Source organism: Egretta garzetta, unplaced genomic scaffold (genome assembly GCF_000687185.1).
Source record: "Egretta garzetta isolate BGI_Z169 unplaced genomic scaffold, ASM68718v1 scaffold48, whole genome shotgun sequence".
Taxonomy (NCBI): Eukaryota; Metazoa; Chordata; class Aves; order Pelecaniformes; family Ardeidae; genus Egretta; species Egretta garzetta.
The window spans coordinates 730,831-742,568 of record NW_009260595.1 but is presented as its reverse complement, the minus strand read 5'-3'; the positions used below and the strand labels follow the sequence as shown (position 1 = coordinate 742,568).

General features: G+C 46.9%; 1 protein-coding gene across 2 annotated transcripts in view; it reads left to right on the top strand.

Moving 5' to 3' along the window:
* Positions 1 to 564: 564 nt before the first annotated feature.
* Positions 565 to 11,738, top strand: part of MRAS (muscle RAS oncogene homolog) — a 40,702-nt gene continuing 29,528 nt past the window's right edge. For both annotated transcript variants that reach the window (XM_035900237.1, XM_009644683.2), the window contains exon 1: positions 565 to 846. The gene's annotated coding sequence lies outside the window, so the exon portion shown is untranslated. The remainder of the gene's footprint in view (positions 847 to 11,738) is intronic.

Below are 11,738 nucleotides of genomic sequence, written 5' to 3'. Positions count from 1 at the left end.
TGCCCCGCCGAGCGCTGGGGAGGGGGCTCTGCAGAGCCCTGGCTGGACCGCTGCGGGTGCCGTGTCTTCCTTGGGGGGCGTGGGGGGGACACTGGGAGCCACGCTGTGCAACGAAGGGGCTTTGTAAGCTGAGGGTTTGTTGGGTTTTTTTTGTGGTGTCGGGGTTCCCCCCTCCCCCTCCCCCAGCAGATTCAGAGCTGCGCTATTCTTTTACTTTTCTACCCTTTGCGTGCTCTCATCTGTGCATTGCAAGATTTCTTACCGTGCGTTAACACTGCTCTTGGGCCACTCAATACTTTGTGAAAGCTTCCAGATTCATGCGTTTGAGTTATTTGCTAGAATTTTAGAAGAAAGATATAGGTGCTATCTTTAATGACAAAGAAAGAAGGAGAGGAGGAGGTACTTTCTTTTTCCCCAATTTTACTTTTTCTCTGCTCTAAGAAAACAAACTGAACCGCAGCTGAAGGACGAGGGCTTCTCAGCTCTTGTGCTTGGGGTTGCTGGGAATTAGAAAGAAAACTTGTAACACTTTTTTTTTTTTTTTTTTTAATGCCTCAAGAGCCTTAGAAACCGCATTTAGAAAGCCCTGCTTCCCAAACAGAGAAACTAAGAGAAAGCCACGCTGGCTGCAAGTTGAGGAGCAAGTTAAGAGTTAGACCTTGCGTGGACCAGCCTCAGCATCTTGCGCTTGGCTGCTCTGGTAACGCTCCCTGCCGAGCCAGTGACTTTACGCCACAAGTTGGGACCTTACGCCGCGGCAGTTCGGAGTAGAGGCTGGGGTTTGGTGAGAAGAGCAAAGCGCGCGGTGGAGTCCTGACCCCTGTTTGAGGCTCTGCCCCAGTACAGGTAACTGCAGCCCTTCCGCGCCCATCAGCTGGCACTTTTCTACACGAGTTCCCTAACGTTATGGAAGTGCGAAAAACTAAGCCACCGACTCCTTAGGTATCTTAAGTCATCTAAGTTCAGATTTTGGTGGCAGGCTTCAAGGGATCCTGTTGACTGGAAATGTGCTATTTATGTCTTATCTGGAAACTCTTGTTCATACAACAGTTGGTACTGAGAACAAGCGCGCCAACTTTATAGTCATACCTGGGTAGAGATGTGCTTTCTGAATTTTCACTATGAAATTATCCGGTTAGCTCAGGTCATCTCTGCACAAGAGAGATGCATTTCAGAGGCCTAAAGACTGCATGGGTCAGCTGTCAGTATTTTTCTTTATGAAACGTGCTTGTCTGTTGCTCTGAATCTGTTAGGGGCATTGCAAAAATGGGGTCTATTAATTTAAGAAAAACTAGGAGAAGATAAGAGAGAGAACAAGGGTGTGGCAAGGAAATTCTGAAGTAATAGCTTTAAAAAAACCACCTCTTGGTAGCATAGCTTTGGACTGCCTGAAAGAGGATTTCTTTCTATGTACTTGAGTCTGAAAATACAAAGCTGACAGCATCTTTTTAAAAATAATAGTGCATATAGAAAACTGGGTGTTCTTCATATTCTAGTTCTGCATCAATTTGTTTGACATCTTTGGGTTTTGCTCCTCTGTTCCAGGAGCTATCTCATGTGATAGAGTGGGTAGCCCAGATTGCAGAGGGCCAAACACCTCACCAGCCTGACTCCCGAACCAGAGCAGCTGCACTGGGGTCGGGGCTGGCCCAGCATCTGTTTTCAGAAATTATGTGAAAGGCAGTTTCTGTTTATTGAAGTTTTTGGTGGGTGTTTTCACAAGCTCAAGATTTTTTACAGAGGAACTAAGAATTACAGAAACAAAGCTTGCCTTCTTCATGGGGGGAGTTTTTGGTCTGTGTTGCATTGGGTGGTTTTTTTCTTAAACTGGGTCTGAGGCTAACAAAAGGGAGGAATAAAACTGTAGCATCTGGTGGTTAGAGAGCACTTCTTTCCTTCTCCCCAAACATTTTTTTTATCACTGGGGGAGACATGGCATTTAGGGACTGGGAGGAGGAGGAGGATGATGAGTCCTGTACGTGAGCCGGTGTTGTTGTTGGCAAAGTAGTACACGAGGGCAATGCAAGGATAAGCGGATACAGGAGAAATGAATGTGATGAATCATTATCGTCAACATTGTGCTGTGGTGCCTTAGAGCTCTTCTTTAACTGCGGACAGAAGCAGCGTCCTGTACCCGAGACCTGCACGGCCCTTTAGCTCGCACCGCGTGCTGCCAGTGGTGTTTCGCAGCTGAGACCGTCAGGGCAGAACCTCTGCTCCCTTCTGTTCTTAATTCTGGAACGCTCCATGAGGAAAGTGGCTTGGCTTTGTTCATTTCTGCCCTTTTTATCTTCACTCTTTGGGTGTGAAATACTTTTTTGTGGCTGGATTCAAGCCAAAAGCCTCTACCTACCTCCTGCAGTTTGCCAAGCCGGGCATCCCTGCTGACCTGCCGGGTACAGGTGAGCCAATTCATTGGGATGAATCAGCCTGCCCTACAAAAGTTTTAGGCTCCGGACTTCAGCTGGACCAGTCTTAATTTGGTTTTGCCCGGTCTGTTTGCTTTGCACAGCTCCAGCCACACTGGCACTCCTGGTGCTCCTCGCTCAGCCTTTGCAGCCCACACGGGGCCTCTGGTGCGGCGTGGGACCTGCCCTTGCCACGACACTGTAACTTCTCCGTGATTGTGCGTCCCTTTACCCCTCTTACCCACAGAGGCGGAGGCAGGAGGGATTGCACCTCAGCATGGGAATGTGCAGCCCTCCACCCAGAGGGTACTCCAGACTCTGGAGATGGAGAATATTAACGTGATTCCATGGGAACAAAGCAGGGAGTGTTTTTTGCATGGTGGTGGTGTTTGTGTAGGCTTTTACTGTCATAAATAAGTAGGTCAGGGTTGAAGGGACAGATTCAATATGGAAAATATGGAATTCATTTTCAGGCTTCCAAGACAGTACTCTAGACAGGGCTGAGGAAGAGAAGTGGTGTTAAAAGATACGGAAATGTGCCTTGAAAGTGACCTTTCAAAGATCGACAATATTATTCTTGGTGTCTGAGGCACCCAAGTTTAATGAAGTATAAAGCAGAAGGGGTTGGGAGGATTTGGTCCAAGTGAAAACAGAATGCGCGTGGGACTGGCAGATGGGAGGAGCCCACTCCTTGGTGGCATTACTGCTTCTTTCTCCTCTTGTGGCCTACAGAGGGACTTGACAGAAGATACTTAGCGGGGAGGCGAGCACGGCCTTCTTGTTCTACTGGCTGTATTTTTCTGAATGGGGAAACAAAGGTCCAACGCTCCAGTGGGTCATGTCCTGAGTGTTTGTATGCACTGTAAATCTAGAGCAAGTCCATCAACTCCAATAACTTCTGCAATAAGGCATGGCTGGCTCTTTCTGAACAGAGAGAAGTGAACAGCTGTAACTTCAGATGCTGATTTTTTGGGGTATACTCACTTTTTTGAGATTTAAATCTTTATTCTCCATTTGAGAACGTAGTGGAGCAATTGCTGATCCATGCATGCATATGTGAGAAAATGTCAGTGGAGGAGTAATATGTATGGAAGTCTTGCATAGAAATATGGCAAAATGTCCACCTGTTCTTAGATGATGAAATAATTATGCAAAAATATCTCCCGAAATAACGGTTGAGGGAAGAGGTGGGGGCAGGGTTGGGGGAGGTTAATGATATTTTTAAATAGTTTGCTGTACTTATAGTACTTATTACTGACTCTCCTGCTAATTTTACTGTGTTAGACACTAGTTCTTCACTAAGTGGTGGTTAATGCTGCCCAGGCTTATAGGTTTCATCAGAGAGACCAGTCCAATGGCTGGAGCTTGCTGAAGAGATGGGAAACCAGCCCCCAGGTACCTTCTCTGTCACCAGCTGCCCAAAGGCAGGTAGGCTAAGGTCACAGACTCTTACAGATGCCCATATCTGTGAATCTGCCTCTCGCTGAGCCCATTTTTCTTCTTTCTAAAATGGGGTAGTAGGAGTTTCTTCTTTGTGGGGTGTGTTGGGAGCATAAATACAGCAAATGCTGAGATACTTCAGAAGGCATCTGAGATGCTGTGGCATTGGATTCCCTTTCCTGCTGCTTCTCATCTGGCCAGGATTGACCAGCAGAATTGCTCGGTGCTTCTACAACTGAGTTTTTAATCAATTTTTGGATAAATCTTGCTTGCCTCTGAATTTGTTTGCCATTGGTGGGCTTGGGATTAAAATCTTGAACTACTTTCTTGTATTTTCTTCTACTGCTACTATAGAGCAGCTTAAAAAGTGCACTGACACCCCTTTACCTTCTGGCAGATAACATAATGCCTGCCTTGCCTTCTCTTTGAGAAGGTCTGCTTCTAGAAGGGATGTTGTACCAAATAGGTAACTGTATGCAGTGTGGTAAAAATGGTTTATTCTTTCTTCATCCCTCTCAGCCCTCCGCAATCTAAGCCTTCTCTGTTGCTGCAAATTCCACATAGTTTCATACAAAGTCTCTCTTTTGAATGTACAGCAGTTCTCATTCCCGTATTAACATGCTAAACCTACCTGAAGTGCGTAATTTCACGGAAAGGAAAAACCTACGTAGTTTCCCAAAGGTGGGGGAAATGCCCCCAAATGGTTTGCTGATCTCTGTTTGGTTATTGCCAACTCCTGACTCCATCTGCCTAGTTCTTGGTCTAGAGATGAGTGTCACTGAGGACTATCTCAAATCTGAATGGTGACTTGTAATGATCAAACAATGTGGACCAGACCACTGGTTTATGTAGTGACTGGCGTTAGTTGACTGAAGACTAAACAACTGCCCCAAGTTTCCATCGCCTCCAGTGAAAATGAGTGCAACTGCATCAGCTCACGGCCAGTTTACTATCAACCTGCTCCCGGGGCTGCGGGTTAACCTCGCCAAGGGTCTCCTGGGGTCGGGCCTGTTACTCTGTATGTGAAGGTAAGTCTTGGTGTGCTTTCTGATCTACTGAAGTGTAAATAAAGCAAGAAGGTCTTTCACTTGCAGGCTCACTCATCGGCATATATTAGTAACGCTCATCAGCTTTTGACTGGAACCTTGATGGCATAATTACTCTTAAAAGGGTAACGTATTCAAAACTACCTGTGTGACTTTGGGAGTTAGATTCCTCAGAGTCTTAGTCATTGTTTTAAACAGGAATCGGCTCTTTCAGCCACACATACTCCTGGAAGTTTTAAGAAAAGGCTTCTGTTATCATGTCTTTTAAAATGACAGTTCCTAGGACGAGTGTGGCAGCTCTGCCTCTCTGCTCATTTCAGATGTTAAATAAGGAAGTTGAAGAAACAATTAGAAAAATACTGGGGAAAATAGATTATCATGGGTAATCTTACTAGAGAGGTCTAAGATGTAAAAATGTCTGCTCTTCAGTCACCTGACAGCAGGAGGGATGTGAGCACGTATTTTTCACCTATGTCTTTAGGACAGCGGGGAGGATGACTGATGTCTTGGCCATCACTGTAAACAGAGCAAAACATACATTTCTCCAGACACAATTTGGTGCACTGAATTCAAACAATGTGTGACTGGAACCGTTCGAGTCACCAGGTCAAACATAGTTATCAGAAGAAACAGATAAACTAAGAAAAGAGTCTTGCATACTCTAGTATCTATGTTTATGTAGGTAGGGCTTTAATTTGCTATCAGTCTTGGGTTTCTTTTTGAGCAGCAATGGATTAGTCTTGCTTGTGCAATTTTTAAAGCATTCCTGTAACACTTGCAATGCAAAATCTATTTATTTTGCAACATACCTGTGAGATAGGGACCCACTATCTATCTCACTTGTACAGCTGGGTAACTGGAGTATGCACTAAAGCTAAACACAGCACACAGGATCACACAAGAAAGTCTGCAGCAGGACAGGAAGGAGGGTGTTGAAACTGGGTCTCCGTTCCTGTGAAAACCATCAAGCTCTGGTCCATGCTCTTCCCATCAGGTTCCTCCTTGGTGCGTCTGAGGCAGCTTGGGGCATTTCCTTGGCTAGACAAGGTGGGGTTTGGCTTTTCTAAGGAGGAAAGCTCAAGCCTGGTGATGTAAGGAGGAAAACGATGTATGTCTGGGGGAAGATGGGGAGTGGGGGGCATCCGCCAGCTAGAGATGCCACCACCACTTCTTCAGTGAGCCTGGCTTCACCAATGCCAGCACAGGCTGCTCCACGGCTATCAAAACACCATTCCTCTGGTCAAATCCCTGCTCCTCCTGTGCCCAGAGCCAGCTCTGCTCTTTAATAAAGTTGATATGCATGGCTGGGTTGACGATGAAGCCTTCTGCCCAGCCGCTGGCTCCACATCTGCTGCCACCGTGCTGTGTCCCTGTGCCGCCTGGGCTCCCTGATGGAGGAGAGCAGCCTTCACTCGTCCCAGCTTTGGGAGGGGCACCACTGGTTTGATTTTGGGGGACGAAGCCGTTGCAAAGCTGGCAGGAGGAATTTTTTGTTTTGGTTGCATGCTGAGCAGTAACAATATGAGTTTTATTGCTCATAATGTATCCACATTTATAGGATGCTATATTTAAAAAGGAGAAAAAATGAGTCATGGGGAGCTACGCTAATGCTAAGTATTTATGTCTACCTCTTGTGAGGCTGAAGGCAGCGGGAATTGAGCAACGCTCTTGTGAAGTGTTTAGAGGATTTATGGATCAAACTAAAGACCACTGAAGTCGGCCGTAAGTCAGTCTGTGCCTTGCTTGGGGCCCTGATCACGTACCTGGTGCTGGTTACAGTGAAATACTCTTCTTGGAAAAACCTGGGAGTGGTCAGTGCTGCCAACTTCCCTGTGCTGGGGCGGGAGCTCGCTGAGCCACAGCCTCCAGCAGAGATCTTACCCTCCCAGCGGCTACTGCTCCTCCACTGGGAAGTCACACCTGGGTCCCAGCCCGAGGCGGGATGTCCCTGTGCCTCTCAGGCCATGCCTACAGCACGACGTGAGCAAGGCAGAGCCTGGGCACGTCTCGGCTCCTGCCCGTTCCTCTGCAAGAGCTGTAGTCCCAAAGAGAAATAAGGCTGGGGTCTGCTGCGGCACGAGCTGCCGGAGCTCTGCTTTCTGAGCCTGCTAGGGACACAGGGATGCCAGGGTTTGGGTACTTTTGCTTACGGTGTGTCTTGGTGCTGATTCAGTTGGCTTGCACTTAATTACGATTTTTGATTGGTTGGTTTTTTTATTGAAAAGTTCCTTAATGAAATACTGTTCTACTTGAGAGTGCCAGTGAATTCAGCTTTCCAAGCGTCTGCTTGCCAGCGTGGCTCAGCTCCGGTCGCAGGCAGAGGAGAGACTGGGACAGGGGCTTCTCTGCTGGGTGGGCCAAGAACAGAGGGTGGAGACGGACTCACTGTGAGCAAACCCAGACAGCGCGGTGTGCCTGGAAAATGCAGATTGGTAACAGCAAGGTGCTCTCTGGCTCCTCTGTTCTGCCCACTTATTTGAGAGGAGGAGTTTTCAAAGTGAGCAGAAAATAATCATTGAAGTGAAGTCTTCAGGGTTACTGGGCTTTTTGTTTTGCTGCTTTAGGAATTGGTCATATCAGTATGAAAATGAGCATATTTAAGCTTCCTTTGTTATATTTTTCCGGGGTACATTGGAAAACAGAAAAGGCTGTAACGGTGTAAGGCTGGTTCTGGTTTGTGGAAACAAATACTTGCTCATCTTGCAATAGTGAGGGGGTTGAAAAGCTTTTGAATAGGGATCTGTCATTTGCATTGCTGGAAGCGCAAAGCCTGGTGGTGAGCCTGATACACAACAGCTGGAACAAAGACCCACCCAACCCAATTTAAAAGCATGTTAATGGACATCGGTGCAGTGGGAATCCCATCCATTTTTTTCTTGAACTGGCCTTCCCACTTAAAGGGCTACTAAAACATCCCCTGTAGCATGTCTCCAGGTACTCCATGTCACTCCAAAAAAGCATTCAGAGGATTTTCTTCTCTAAGTTTGCAAGCCTGTGATACAAGCTCTTTTACCAGTTGGTTGTTGTGACACAGAAAGACTCCAAAAAGGTATGAAATGACAAAAAGTAACAGGATGCAGATGGAATTTAATCTTTCAGGCACATCCAGACACTGTTATCGGGTCTGTCATCTGCTCTTAACATACCCAAATAGCTCTTGAGTGGTCTGCATAGACAGCTGGCAATTTAGTGGAGATTGTGATCTTCAGAAAATACGTAGCTGGTGTCTTGTGTAATACGTGATATGGAAGTATTAGTGCCACCAGTTTAAGTACAAGACTTGCCAGGTGAGGAACATCTATCTATTAGGTAGGACTTCCAGGGAAGAAGTTATTCGGTACCCAGCCCTCAATCCCAGAAATAATCATCAAGGGCATTCACAGAGCTTGTCTTGTGGAGTGATGAACTGGGAAGGGGGAGATCACTGACAGAATCCCTTCAGCTCAGGAGTGCTCGCTGCTGAGCTGCAGACTGGAGGTTGGTTTGATGGCTGCTGGCATTTGGTGGGGATGAGAGTCCCCAGCTAACCTTGGAAGTGAAGGAGACATGCCCCAGTGCTCAGGCCAAACCCCAAGCTGTTGTGAATTGTTTTTGTGAAACAACAGCGCAACATCCAGTATTGCCATCGTGGCTCCGAGCAGCGTGTGATCTCGCTGTTAGGGACCTGCCTAGCTGCAAGCCTCCATCTGACACAACCGTCCTTGGAGAGCAAGGCAGGTATGGTCTGCGCCCATCCTGCACACGCCCTGCTTTGCTTCCACCTGAAGAGACCTTGGTGGTAGCCGGTGAAGGACTGTAACTCTGGATTAAAAGTCCGAAGGTTACGATGAGCCGTAGCGATGAGGTGGACTTGAATGGGTACTTGCAGCTCTTCCCTCAGAAAATATTTTGTAGCTCAAGGGCGGTGCGCTGGGAGAGAGACTTCTCTGTTTCCTCCACATGCTGTGGATGCTTTTAAATTTAATCTGCAAAGAGGCAAAATAGCAAGCTTGAGGTGCTGAGGAAACCATTTGCTTTTCCTGAGGTTTGGTCTGGTCTGAAAAGCTGTTAAAATGCTCTGCTGAGCATCATTTCCTCTGCGCGTTCTGCAAAATGGCGGCACAGAGATGCTGATAAGGTGCTGCAACACCCCTGTCTTGTGAGCTGTGAGCATTTTGTTACGGGAGATTTACCTGTGGAGTGTTAAGTCCCTCTTAAGGGACAAAGTTTGACTTGGACTGAACACCTGCAGAGCGTGAAAAGTCTTTCATGTTAATCAGCAAAATTTTCTAAGGGGATATGTAATTTCTTATTCTTTTTGCAATGTAGCAAGTCTGTTTAATTAAGCATCTGGGATTTGAATTATTAAATAACAGAACGGTTTCAATCCACTTTTTTGTTGGTAAAGATCTCCAGCAACTCATTTTTATTCCTTGGATTTTTAAATTAGGAGCTTCAGAAACTCTTTGAACCTCAGGAGGGCGACTTACTGGATCTGGGAGGGCAGAGAAATACAACTCTTTTTCTAAGGTCTCCTGAGCACGGCGAGTCTCCCTGTTGTTTACATACCAGCCTCACAAGAATATGGGAATAAATGGTAGGTTGCCAAAGCAAAAAAAATCATATTCTCAGGCGTACGCTACATTGAAGCATCTGTTTGGTTTTGTGCAGTGTGAGAATAAATCCTTTTGCTGCACAGAACACTGGGAGCAGTTCCTTGGTTTGGAGGTCAGATTGCCTCATCCATTTTTTTGGGGGGGGAGGTGTGAAGATAGAGAAAAACAACAGTAATTGCAGTTTGCGTGGATTTGGGAAGGCTTGCAAAGAGGTGGATGGGTCTAGCCGAGAGGTGGGAAGAGACAAAGAGGAGTCTGAGCTGAAGAGGTGAAGGGCTGCTGCACTTGGGCAGTGGGTGGAGGTCTGCCACCTTCGAGGCAGTGAGGAGCTGAGGAAGAGGGTGAGGAAGCATCTGCTAGCGTCTGTGGTGGGGGCGGAGGGGCAGGCAGCCCTGGGCAGGGCGTCCTCGTGGGCAGCAGGAGGTGAGGGACTTGCTGACGAAGCTGCTGGGCCCCAGCAAGCTCCCAAAATGCCTCCCAACCTCAGGAGTGCTCCCGTCTCCCCGAGCCCTCCTGACCCCGGGCTAATGTGTTCTCGCTCCTGTTTGAGACCGGTGAACTTCAAAAGCCTTCACGAGTGGAGGGGTGGGTGGACACAGTGGGTGGAGCTGATGACCCAAAATATCATTTCCCCTTCCTAAGGCTGGGCGTATACCAAACTTGTGTCTCTGTGTGGTAAAAGAATATGAACCAAAAGTGCTGAGAGATGCAGTGGTTAAATTGAAACATGCTGTGGCAGGATGAAAGTAATCTTGTCCCTTACCAGCCCTTAATGCTTTGGGGCTTTATTTATTTTATTTTTCAAGTGGCTGCAATCCATGCCATCTCTATCTGTGCTTTTAATGGAGAGATTTTTATATGCAGAAACATGTCAAGACACTATCAGGGTAAACCATCCCATGTTGTGTTACAGCTCACAAAGTCAAGATAAAACATGAGGATATCTACGGTTGCCTTTCAGTTCAAATTTTATTTTTGCTGTGTCCTTGAATGTACTGAAGCGTATGGAAAAGACCCCTACATGGAGTAAATGTCCCTTAGGGAGAACCCAGCAGTTCAAAGAAGGGCCAAATGCAAATTTCTTGCTCTTTCTGTGAGTCTGATGTTTAAAATGTGACACAAATCAGAGATGTACTTGAGTTGCTAAGACTAAGGCTAGCATCTCTTTGCTTGGTGTTTAAAAATAATGGCGTTATACGGTCATAGGAATGGCATAGGAGACCTACCATAAGGTCAGAGCAACTCGGCACTGCATCCCACTATTTCTGAGAAAAGACCTTGATGTCTTGACTCTGTTGTGACTTTGCAGCAGGATAGCTGTACTTCAGAGCTGTGTGGTGGATGGAAGGAAAAAACAGATCTTCCTGATGGTAGAGCCTAAACATTTCTATGAAACCTCTCAGCCAAGGTCTGTAGGGGATTGAAACTCAGGAGAACCTGAGCAAGGAAACCTGTTCATGCAGGAGACGAGAGTAATTGAAAATGATGCTCTGGAAGAGCTAATCAAGGATCAGGGGTTCTTCTTTGAAAGCAGCTCTTGATTTGACCTCAAGAGCCTAGACTCAGAAACTTCGCCCAGTTACTTTGCTTTGTGCAGTTCATGGGTGGTCTTGCCTGTGAAACAACCCTTCCCATTGCCCAGGTAAAGCAGAAGTCCTGTACGGCTGTGGGAGCCCATGCTTTGTACCACAGCGGGTATAACTGCATGTAGTACCACTCACATTTAAGGAAAAGCAAGCGCATCCAGTCTCAGTAAATGATGAGAAATGTGGTGGTATTTGTGCTTAACCAATGTTTTATCCTCTTGTCCCATCAAAGGTCCTTATCCAGCCCTTCACCAATACTGCGTGGTGTGTTTGTTGTCCATACAGATGCAGGGTGGGGAGCTCCTGGGTGGGTTGGATGTAGTCCAGAACATCTCCTCATCCCTCCGGGACAGCATCCCCTCGGGGGAGCTGACTGCACAGTTCCTAGAAATCTGTTGGTGCCAGCCCGATGATTAGGCAGGAGGCATCATCTTTGGCGTGGGGCACTGGGAGGCTGAGCACCTTTGAGGCTGACTTCTGAAATGCGTATAACCGTGTGTGGTGTGTTTATCCCATGTGAATGCTAGAACCAGTTTATAGGGCAAAAGCAGAAGCTGTTACTGTTCGGTGTGTGTGTGTAAGATGCTTTGTGGCAATGGCAGCGGAGGGCGTGCCTCTCCCTTTAACTGGGGAGAGCCTCTGCTGTTGCTTTTTCTTTTCCTT